Source organism: Symsagittifera roscoffensis, chromosome 6 (assembly GCF_963678635.1).
Source record: "Symsagittifera roscoffensis chromosome 6, txSymRosc1.1, whole genome shotgun sequence".
Lineage (NCBI taxonomy): Eukaryota > Metazoa > Xenacoelomorpha > Acoela > Convolutidae > Symsagittifera > Symsagittifera roscoffensis.
The window spans coordinates 43,957,241-43,969,666 of NC_087067.1; the positions used below are offsets into that span (position 1 = coordinate 43,957,241).

The window sequence follows — 12,426 nt, forward strand, 5'->3', positions numbered from 1 at the left end:
GTGCTCTCTGCTCGCTTGCTTTATTTAATCGAAATGAGACTAAAAGCAAAAATTCTTAAAAGAGTTCAAATGCCGTTCGAATCATGACTGTAATGGCTTTACGATGATATATAATTCCACCTATTCTGATGATTGTTCGTGGTATCTGTCTTTGCGTGGATAAAAGTTTAAAAAATTACACAGAACTTCATCACACCCGAAGACAGAGTTCCTCCGCACTTTCAGTGTTAGGAACAAGAAAAACTAAACAATATTAATTTTTTTTCAGAAAGGAAGAAAGGAACGGAATAATTATGCTCGGAGTGGTTTTTTATTGAGAAAAACTTCGAATTGGTAACGGAGCAATTTCGACGGAATATATTTTAGTAGAGAACATTTTTTGTACAATTTGAAAAATGCTCATATGGGATACTCATCCTTAATGGATGATAAAAATGCTCGTCCTCAACGGATGATATATTTCAGTTTTTTCCAAACATGTCTTTTGCAAAAAATGAAAGTCAGATGTGTTTATATACGCTTTTATAACCGGTTCTTATACCGGCAAAAAAGTTATTTATGAAGATTTTCACATCTCCACTTGGCGACATTTTAATAAAAAGTACCTGTGAAGAATTTAGACCGCAAAAAAAAGCATTTCAATAGCAAGCTGGGTTATTTTGTGACAATCACTTCTTCGAGATGTTTCGTTTTTCAGCCCTCTAATTACTTTACTTAACTCAAAGTCGAAAACAGAAAATCGAAATAACACGGATTCAATCCAGCTAAAAAATCGTTGCCAATTGAATTGGTTGGCTTTTTTCATTTTTTTCCTAGCTTTCACGTCTCTATAGCAAAACCTGGGGCGATGCATTTAATATGGAGTTTGGGGGATGATTTCCGAAATTTCTCTCATTTTTGAAAACTATTCCATGCACTTCATACGGCAGTCAGATCATTCGGGGCTTTGTTCTTGTTTATAGGGTTGGTTGGCTAACTAAGACATTGGTGTTTCACTGCAGATCGCAGCTGCACGGATAAGAGTAAGTGAAATATCTTAAGCATTTTTATACAAGAATTAGTTTAGGTTAAGCTTAAAATTAGTACAAGAATTAGCATTACCTATTTCCTAATGTTCCTTATCCTGGCAAAGCTTGCTGAAACATCGCTGAAAACGTGTCATACGCATTCAAGCCCAGCAGCGTACCGACGAACGCGATTCGTCATAGGTAACATCAGGAAAAACACGTTGAAACAACCCAATCCAAATTGTAGTAAAATTGAAAACTCCAGCATCTTGTAATTTCTCTTGCACTAACAAGAATTTCCTGTAAGGAATTTTAACTGTTAAACAAAGACACTTGAGGTGGAGCCATCCCAAAAATACCACGGCAAACAAATTGAAAAACCTTTTTTTCGGATAATTAAACGAAAACTACCAGAAATACAAAGAACTTCTAGCGCTTTTATTTAAATAATAATAGATGAAGCAGACTAAAATATAACGACTTCACAGAAGCCACCAATTTTAAGCACAGTTATTAATTAGCAACTGTGAAAAAATGAAATTTAACTATCTCATTTTTGTGGGTTGATTATTTGATTATACTTTCTTACAATCGAAAAGATAAAGATTAACAAAAGAAAATACAAACACAGCAATTACATTGGTAGACTTTTTCCAGTGAAAAAAAAAAACTTTTTAAAAGTTGCTTTCTTTTTGCGCCTCAACAACTGATAAAAACCATTTAAATAAACTAAAAATAACAAAACAGGAAATCAAGAGGAAAACAGGAAAAAAGGCAAAGATTGTGGCATCTGAATTTAAATGCCATTTTGCATTTGCCCAGAAAACTATTTCTGAGCAAAGCAACCTTTAAAAAATTATACAAGAACAGGCTTCATAGCAATTTTTGGTTTATTGTCATAATCGATATAATAAGTATTGTAACGAGAGAGGCGGATTTTTTTTTTTAGATCTTGTAAAAAAGGCTAATAACGCAATCATCATGCAGAAAAAAAAATCAATTGATCAGCAGTACAATAATTCTTTGAGAAATACGGTCATTCTGCGATTTCGACGGAGCGCAGAAAAGCAAAGCGCCTGAACTACAAAAGAGGGCGAAAAATGGAGGTCAAATTTGAAATTCAACTTTTCTCATCATGTAACTTAAAGAATTTTGAGAAGTAAAAAGTCAGGATTACTGTGGCAGGGCTGTTGCAAACTTAGTCTTCTCACCTCTGTTTTTATTCAGTACCATTTTTGAGATTTGGACAAGTTAAGTAAAAGGCAAACAAATGCCTCAAAAATCATCCGAGGAAGATTGTTCACATGGCGCTAAGTTTCATTTGTTAACTGATCAGAAGCTACAATTTAACAGTGTATTTCTAAGAGACCAGGTAGATGCTTACTTCTGATAAACAATCCAGTGTTGAGGACTTAAATTATCCGGACGAAATGAACAGAACTGGAAACTTTGATTGAAAAAAAATCTAATTGGGTTGATATTAGGCCTAAAGTGCAGAGAACAAAAATTGCTTAAGATCTTACTAAAATTAATTTGGTGCAATTTATTTTACAAAATTAGGGCCAAAATTTTAATCCAAAAACGTGTCGATTTGTTTTAGTCGGGAAAAAAATTACGCCGAAAAACGGATGACCAAGTTGTATCAAAGTGAATCTCATATGTAGCCCAAAAAAGTTCAAGAAGGGTGCAACCCCAAAAATTGGCGCAAAACATTCATAAATTGCTTTAAAAATAGTATTTTATTGTAAAAATGACATTGTTCGGCAATCAAACGAAAATTAATTTAGTTAAACAAATTTTAGAAGATTATAGCCTCCCTAAACTTTGTTGTGCTAAACATGAGGTTCACTTTGATATAACTTGGTCATCAGTTGACCGAATCTTTTCGGCGTTATTTTTGATTGCCCAAAAAGGCCAAAAATGACACGTGCCAAAAAAAGCTAAAAATGACACGGTTTGGGCCCGACTTTTGCTTAATAAATATCGCCACGTTAATTCTGGTAAGAGTTTAAACAATTTTTGTTATCTTTACTTTTTGCCTTATCTCAATCCGATTCCAGAAAAAAAAACAGTTTAAAGTTTACAATTCTCTGCTTTGCAAGAAATTTAGAAACACATCAAATAAAAATTTAGAAATTGAGCAAAATTATTCCCCACAGTAACGTATTATTATCACATTTGCTTTGAAGTTTCAAAATCATTAAAGCAACCAGACCGAAAACTAAAGGTGTTTACCAATAAAAATTATAGATGTACGTGTCATTTGTCTGCCAAAAAAAAGGTTGTAAATGATGGCCGAAGAAAAAGCATAAACAACCTGGAAATCAAACAAAAACCAATGCGTTCATAGGTGCTTGTAGGAGTTCTGAGGCACGGATGGATTTCCGATAACTTCGTCGACCTTTTTTGAAGCTCAAACGAAAACAACTGAATCGAATCAAGTTTTTCATGGCATCGACCATGCTTATGGACGCGCTTTCCGCTCTCAATTTTAGTATATATAGAATAAAAACATAGCCAACAGACAATCGGAAAATTCTAGACACATAGGCGAAGCTGAGCTTCGCACCACTTGCTATACAACTAGATCTATCAGAATCAAAGCTGCTGTTTGAAAAAAGAATAAAAAAAAAATTGAAAACTTTTTCACATAAATTTTGAAAATTGATTTCATTTTTGACGCGTGGGAGAAGCACTAACAGAAGTCTCAAGTACTTGCTCATAATAGCTTAATTAACTTATAAAAAAAGTCTATAGAATAGAACGTCATCCTTGAAGTCGTGAAGTGACTCGGATTCGTCACTTTACCTGCGTCTATTCTACGCTCGTCTAAGTTCGATTTTTTACATCGCTCAAATCACTACTTAGAAGGCTTTAAAATGATGTTTCACACGGCTCCATCTGCGGAAAGACTTACTTCATATTAAGACGAGAAAACAATAACAACACAAGCAATATATTGTTTCCAATCAAATTCAGTGTTTGAAATAAGTCAGAACAAGATGAAGGATTCGAAGTTACGTAGGACAACAGTTAAATTTCGGTGGCCAAAAGTTTAAAAGTCAATCATGCATAATTTATTCAATTCAAAACTCTCCTGTAATATTTTGATTTGACATTTTATGTTCATTTAAACTAATTGTTTTGATAGGTATTGACATTTTGTGTTCTTTTGTATTTGTGAAACTTGACTCTTCAGAAAAAATTTTGTTGGCCCTTTTAGTTTTCGTAACTTTTTCGTCTAAAATGCCAGATCTGTAAAAACAAATTTCGTCTAATCTCGTTTTTGTAGCATCCGTCTAATTTGCGTATCGTCTAATTTTTTCTTATTGAATTATACTTTGCACAAAAACCTAAATTTCAAGTCAACAATTGCGAATTCCAACACTCAGCAAACTGGTAACATAATAAAACTCTACACTTGGTAACCCATGATGACCACTTGCAATTTGGTAACCCGTGTTGACGCGTTACAAACAGGACAAAAATTTGACATGGAAACAAGTGCATTTTATCTATGAAAAAAATGGTATTGATACAATTTCCGTACTCTGGTGATTGTTTGACTCTTTTTTTGAGATAGTTTTTAACTATGCTAGCCACGACCTCTCTTTTTGAAAAAAGCTTGTGGTACAACTATCGTAGTATCGGAATTGTATGACTAGCTTTTGTTCAAACAAGCTCAACGGTCAAATGTGTTAATTCTCCGGATTAAAATGCGGCGGATAGAGAAACTTGGCCCTTGAGGGTGATAAAATGAGCAAAAGAGAATAATGAGTGAACAAAAAAAGTTGAAAAAATCATTAGTTGTTAAGAAGAGGTAGCTACGCCTGCTACTCCCAAACGAGGGTGCTCCAAAAAGCCAAGCAGATAGAGGATTCAAGTTTATATCAACTTGTAGTCCATCCCCCCTTGCTGGGGTTCAGAAGTACAGGGCACTAAGCGACTAAAGAGATTAAACAAATTTAGTTTAAAACAAAACCAAACACCTTGTTTTAGGTTATAAGGTATTTTTTTATCTTATCTTTTTGGATAGTTGTTCCGACCATTAAAAATGGGGAGGAATTTTGTATTGGGGCGTGTTTTAACTATCTTCTGTTTTTTACGCAAAATCAGGCACCACAAAAATATTGGACTGAGTTGAAAGATATATCATATTCAAGCCCTTTACAGTCGTGATTATAACCAGATTAAGAAATTTAAAAAATTCTGAAGCTGAAAAAAACTGGTTTGAAATTTTTGATGTTTCGTCTTAATTCGAGCAAATGAAGCAAGCGAGCAGGCATACAACAGCTGAGTTATGCCTAATTTAAGACCATTAAACTTAGTTTTAAGCAAATAGAACTAATTTGTGGAGTTTTTAGCTTCATTTCTGAAAAAAAATTTGGAAAAACAAAAATGATTTTTTTTCTAATTTCTTTTAGTTTACCTACTCAAAAATTTTCTACAAAAATTTGTGTCCAAACTGCCTATATTTTAATGATTTTCTAATATGCCTAAATTATATATCTACTTCAGATCCTTTGATCCCAACAAGCACAAAAAAACTACACTAATTTGGAAAAAAGTTTTAACCCTAGTTTTCTAAATACTATGGTCGAAACCTTCAGTGCTACTTACACAGTAACCGGCTTTCCTTGTTTTCTATTCGAAATTGGTGGATGGAGTGACGTCGGGTATTATCTTATGTTGATGTTTTGTTTTCTGGGTTAAAAAAATCGTATTTCAAATTTCAATCTTTTTGATCAAGATGTATTATCGGTGTTAACTAAAAATAAGCTAAAAGTTTCGTTGAGACGTGTAATAAATATCCGCATTTCCAGAACAAGTTTTTCTTATCAGTTTCACTCACCGGCTCTTTTTATTTTCAAAACAATTAATTTGTGATGCTATATTTGTACTATGAAAAATACCAATCATTACGAGGCCAAACTGTGCTTTTTGGGAAATGTAAGCGGATTCCGCAACAAGGACGCTCATTTTGTTCTTCTCTTGTTCTTTCATTTTCTTTGATCATTCTGACAAAATTTTAGCATGTTTAAAGACTTGTCCCTGGAACCCAGGATTTATCCAGTGCACAGTATGGCCTCGTAATGACTAACTTTTTTTAAACCATAAATGAAGTGAAATGCTCTAGGGTGATGTATCGACGGAAGAAATTACCAGTTCATGAGTAGTTCGTTTTTTTTTTCATGGAAACCAATGCTGCACCCCTCGCTAACTACGATATGCATCTTTCCGAACCAAATGTATTATAAGTTTTTTTCTAAATGAAGTATTGTCTGCTCGGTTCTTCACTGAAAACCGCGATCGCTGGTTAAAATGTTATGCCATTTTCTAATTGTAACTAATTTCAATATATTTGGCCGAATGAAGGTACTGGTTTTTGGAGTCTACACTCAAACCTCCCCCCTTTCCCGTTAAGGGTTGATATGTATTTTTTTAAATCTAATCTTTAAAAAAAAAACTAAATGAGGGATGCCGACCGTTCAGCTCTTCTCGGAACATCAAAGCCTTGATGTTTACCTTCTCGGTAAAAATGATACCCGGATTGACCGTCATACAAGAAAAATTTTATTCTTACAATGTCATGCTATGAAAATTGTATGAGAGGCTTTTTTCAAAAGTAACAATTTCTTCTACAACTAAGTATGGGGCTGTTTAATTGACTCAAACATAAATTTTGGCAACACTAATTTTGGGAAAACAAACTCTAGGAAAACCAATTCCTGAAAATAAACGTAAAATGATGCTAGACATTAAACTTCATACATTGAAAAATTTGCAAGAAGCTTTTTTCGAAAAAATTTTAAAAGTTTTCAATTTTGGGAATTTTCTAGGCACAAAGAATTTTAAAGTAACACAAAATTCGAACGATTGTTTTGTTTAAAGCAGTAGCGGATTTAGGAGGAGAAACCAAAAGGATACCTCTTTGTACGATTTTGATATATTCATTTTTGGCTGACGGAATCCTTTGGCACCAATATATACTATATTTGAGGGTAGAAATATTTTTTGGCCCGCTTTTTCAAAATTTTGCCCTTGGCAGAAAAGTTAGCCAAAATAAAGTATTTTTAGTGCTTTGTGAGAGCTTGGAAAATCGATTTAACCAACCTAAAAAGTTTCAGGGTGAAAAATATTCATGCACCATAATTCCGTGCCACACTTCCAGTGGTTGGAACACAGTCATTAAAAACTGGAAGCTCTCGCAAAAATGAAAAACAATTACTGTAAAGTTTGACCTTTTTAACTTTCTTTTATGGGTTGGAAATGAAAACATTTAAGATTACTAACCGTTGACTTCAAGTAGTTATTTGCCCCACAACTATTAGCGCAGAAGAAACTGCATCTCATTAAAGTTTTTCCGTATTTTTAAAAGATTGATGTCCTTTTACCAACCAAATCGCGCTGAACTAACTCCTGGGTGCATATTTATTCACCATGCTTCAGTTCAACGGAAATGGTTTATTAGCTTTCGCCCGTGGCTAGTTAATTAGTTGTTTCTAAAAGTTGAAATGGATTTAAAATGGGTACGGTTGTACATACATTCACACTGAGCTGCTTCCAATACTAAAGCAAAAGTTGTAGCAACAAATAAACTAGCAGAGCGATGTTTACGGTGCAATGGTGAATTGGTAAATGGTATAAGGGTATGAAAAACTATTCTGACAAATTACTGAAGCAGAGTCGATTGGAAAGAGGTGAATCTATTCTCATCAATTCATCTCCACTCGAATGACAAGAGTGAAAGACTGGTAGAATTCGGTACAAATAAGGAAATATTTCCTTGCAGTGGGAAGGGATTGTATTTTTCAATTATGTCAGTATATCAAGTCGAAAACAAAAAAACTAGCTAGCAGCGAGAGAACAGCAGTTGTACATTTCAGTTCAGTTATACCTTCACTTTCATATTTGATGACGTAGGTGAATTAATCTCAGCATATCGTCACTACGAACATCAGTGAAGGTGGTACAGAAGTTGCCACTATCATATAACACTATGCGAACATCGAGTTGATAACCCAAAGGACAAGACGCAAAATAGATTCAACCCCCTCCCCTCATTAGGATAGCCAATATCTGTCTTAAGTCAGACGCCGCGTCAGATGACAAGCTTTAAAGCGTCAATAAACCTACGCACGATAAAATTTACTTGTCTTTGATTGCGCTTGGAAAGTACTCATGTTTCAACAGCATCAAAAATTTGATGTAAAATAGAGTCCTTTGAAATCGCAAAGCAATCAATGGAAAAGGTTGTAATATAGTTTAAGGACAAAAATTGACGTCACATCAGATTTTAAAGAAAACAGGCGCGCCGATTAATCTCTCGGGAGATACTTTGCGGAAGCAACCTATTTTAATCCGATTTTAAAAAACCTGCTGTGAGATTCGCATCATTTGTGATACAGAAAACGAAAAAACTATTAAATTTATTTCAAAAAAAAATTACCAAAATAAAGAAACTCAAAATTTCAAGCAACAAAAAACTTAAGCAAACCTGGAAGGTTCAAGTAACAAAGAAGGTTCCAACCACATCAAATTAATATATCTCTCTCTATCTCTCTCTGATACATATACATACATATATGTCTTGATTTATATATATACATATTTACTCTTTATTCATTATATATATTCAAAAAGATGAGCAAATTCAGTTCTGTAATCCGTTTGCTGAAGTGATGGCAAACGCTTTTACATAAAACTGAAAAAACAGTGGCTGTTTCAGAACCACAATTTTCCGAACAGTCATTTTCCGAAAAAAAAAATCGAAAGGTAACCAATCCTTATTTTAAAGAAGTTGTGTCGTTTTTTGGAGATGGAGACTTCACGGTTAGCTTATCTTAACTACTTCTGATAAGTTAAAACTGCTAATAGTTATTTATTGATCTCCTCTGTTACTGCTTTTTTTTATTTGTGAGCTGCAAACCAACAAAATTTGAATCAACTCAACAACTTTTCGCTCCAAGTTGTCAAAAAGCATTAGTTTTAAGAAATCTGGACCAAATCTGACATTCGCTTATTGCCAAAGGGCCATACGAAACAATCAAAGCCAGCTTTCTTTTTGGTACTTTAAAAGTGAAATAAAGTTAAATTTTGATTTTACGATTTTTATTCGATCACTATACTCGCTCGACTGGAAACCCGCTTTTCTCGACATTGGGAAAACTTTTTGGGACAACAATTTTTGCGTGTCAGTCGAATCACGAATGAAAAAAAATTTAATTTGGTATATCACTCGAATCATTCTGATTATTTATGGTACCTGATTTTGTGTAGAAAACAAAACAAAAAACTAAAACACCGGAAAAAAATGGTCCTAACCAAAATGGTCGGATCAACAAGTGTTTACCAGCAAAATTCTCCAAAAAGTGAAGTCAGTTTCAATTTTTAAATAAAGACGCGAGCAAAGCTCTGCAGCAGCGGCGTTACAACACAAAAACAGCATGACAAACTAGCAGACAGAAACTTGAGACGAAAGCCGCCAAGTCGAAAAAAAGTTTTGAAAAGGTCGAGAAAAATTAAATCTACCAAACTTGCCAGATCTTTGTCTTCATTAAAGCTCACTTAAAAAGCAAGGCAGAAAAACTAAAATTTACATTTGCATAGAAACAAAACCGTTTTAAGAGCGACAATTTTTCTGAAAACGTTCTCATAAAACCTCTAAGCTTTCAGAAAAATTTAAATTGCCCCCTCAAAAACTCACGTTCATAAAAAACTTATTTGGCTCATCAAAAAGATGCCACTAAGCCATATAGGTAGAAAACCGAATAATCTTTAAGCCGCGTAAACAGAGAAAAAAACGAACAAAAACAACGAAAAAAAATGAGATTATACCGATACTGAACTTAAAAACAACCTATAAAACAAATATTTACACATAGTCGAAGCTGCAACATTGCAAACACCAGCGATAAAGCGGCAAAAAATACGTGACATTAAACATCACAAAAAAAACAAATTTTCGATGTAATAATGTGGAATGTAATAAACTAAAGGCAACCACACAAATTTTGCATGAAATAAATTGGAATTTAAAAATCAAAATGCGTATAAATTATTTATTTCAAAATCATCGCGAGAAATATTAACTACAAAAATTTCCGAAACAGAAATTTCCTTGTCACAATGTTGTATAAAAGAAATAACTTTGTATATTTTAGTTAATGAACTAAAAATTTATCAACTAATTTAATTTATTACTAATCAAACGCCAAAGCAAATGATATTGAACTGCCAATCAATCTCTTGACTCGAGAAATAGCACTTTGAGTTCTTGCTACTCAATGTAGCTTCTCTGTGTAATTAGAACATGTATTTGAAATGCAAACAAGCTCAAAATATGTCTGAGAAAGTGAATCAGTGATTTTGCTGGACAAAATGTTAACAAAAATAAATATATGTACCGAACAAATGCATACGTTATATGTCATTGCACATTAATGCGTAAAAAAGTTCACTCTTTAAAATGTATTTTCCAAGAAAAAAAATTTGAAAGACTTTGCAAAAAAATTGAACTAAAATTCCGGAAAACAACCCTGTAACTCAACTACCTCCACCATTGGGGCTTTAGAAATAGTAATCAGGAACTCAGAAGAAAGCTTAACCGTCAAAAAAATCCGTGCTACGGGAACTAAGCTGACAAAAACAAACAGACGGACGATGGTCCGAAAATGAAAAAAAAAACAGGTTCCGACAGCATTCAAACTACAAGCTTTTGTCGTTTCTAGCAGGATCGATATCTCTATACCAGGTGCGGTAGGGTATCCCAAACCCGGGAGGGTATCCCATCTAGGAGCAGAAAAACTGCGATTTCAATCCTCTGCTGACGGGCGGCCATATCCACTGTGGAATCGGCTAGGGGTCGGCGCGCCAACAGAAAGTCCAGGTTTTCCTAGCACCTAAAGCTTAGGTTGGAGGTCAGGCAGAGCAGCCGCTCCGTTCAAAAATCCGCTTCAATCTCATAGCAAAGTCTTCAACAGAACCCCATATAGGCGGCTGTAGCCGCGCTAAGCGGAATGCAGGTAACGTCTCGGGCTTGGCTTCCTCCAGGGTACGTGGGTACCTTGAAAACTAGGTGTGCTGAAGGAACGTTACCTTACCCACACTGACCCGCAAGACCGTATGTTATGGAGAGCTGCAGTTCGATAATTTCTGGTGCTACCAACACCATCTGATGGAACAGGGACAGCAGCATAATCAAACATCGGATACGATGATGATGATGATGAAACATCTGCAAAGTTATCACAACAGTAAAAAAACTGAAAGAAAATGATGAAAACCGAATTATTGCATCTCTGTTACGTAATAAAGTCATCTAGCCGAGATTAAGAGTAAAAACTAATAACTAGACAATTTTTGGTAATTAATAGAAAATTACCTCAAAATTAACCGATGAATGCAAAAAAAAAATTATGAGATAGTTGAACACAAATACACTTATCTCATGATTTCAGGCGGACAAATTTTTTTTTTCAATTTTGAGGAACAGCAGGCGGCAGTTAAAAAGGCATTTTTAGTGAAAACCGTAGCAAAAATGCGAGCTATCTAAAAAAACCCGAAAACTTCGAAAAAAAATTTAACAAAGAAACGTTTTTCTGTTGCTAATTTTCATTGACAAACAAAATAAAATTAACCGGAACTGTAATTATCAAAAAATTGTCCAGGGCACCGTCCTATCAAGGATCTAATTCATCGTTTCAAAAAAAAATCTTTTTTGAACACTTTCAGCTCTGTTGCGTTATTTGAACCTCCGATATTCCAACAGCACTCATAATACTTTGAAGTTGGCAATATATACATATTCAATTTCCCCATGATTCCAAAATATTGAATGAAAAAAAAAGTTTGACAGAGTGAGTTTATTACAGAAGTGAGCAAGACATTCGATAAAAATTATTGACTGAACTTAAATAAACGCATCTAATTGATTAGTCTGTTGAAAATTGCACCAAAGCAGACTTTGAAAAAATAATGGGAAAAGCTTTGTTTGAATTGAGCTATTAAACTGATAATGAAAGAAAACTGGTTTTGGGTTCAGAAGTTCCCTTTCTAATTGTTAATCTTCGAAAAATTCATTTTCAACAATCATCTGGCAACAATTATATTACAGGTACGAGCCTTTGATTTTTTAAATGAAATTGCAGCTGATTTCAAAGTCTCTAGCAGCCCACTCAATTTGAGCTGAAACTTATGAAATATCATTATTGATTTAGAATTAGGGTTAGTCAAAAGCATATTCGCATATTTTCAGCCTAATTGGCCCAGGGGAAGATAAAATGTATGTAGCCAATTTCACAGACGTACGCATAACAGCACTCATATTCTTCTGACCACTCAAAGAGAAGAAAATGGCATAGGAAGGATGGGCATTTTTTTTGCGCGATTTCGGGCATCTCAAACTCAAAACAAGCTC

At 34.2% G+C, this 12,426-nt stretch overlaps 1 protein-coding gene across 2 annotated transcripts in view; it reads right to left on the reverse strand.

Moving 5' to 3' along the window:
* Nucleotides 1–7,736, reverse strand: part of LOC134848540 (uncharacterized) — a 35,740-nt gene extending 28,004 nt beyond the window's left edge. The window contains exon 1 of one of the 2 annotated variants that reach the window (XM_063866046.1): nt 7,554–7,736. The gene's annotated coding sequence lies outside the window, so the exon portion shown is untranslated. Of the gene's footprint in view, nt 1–7,301; nt 7,517–7,553 lie in introns of those variants that run through there. The other variant, XM_063866047.1, reaches the window with a different exon arrangement.
* Nucleotides 7,737–12,426: the final 4,690 nt, after the last annotated feature.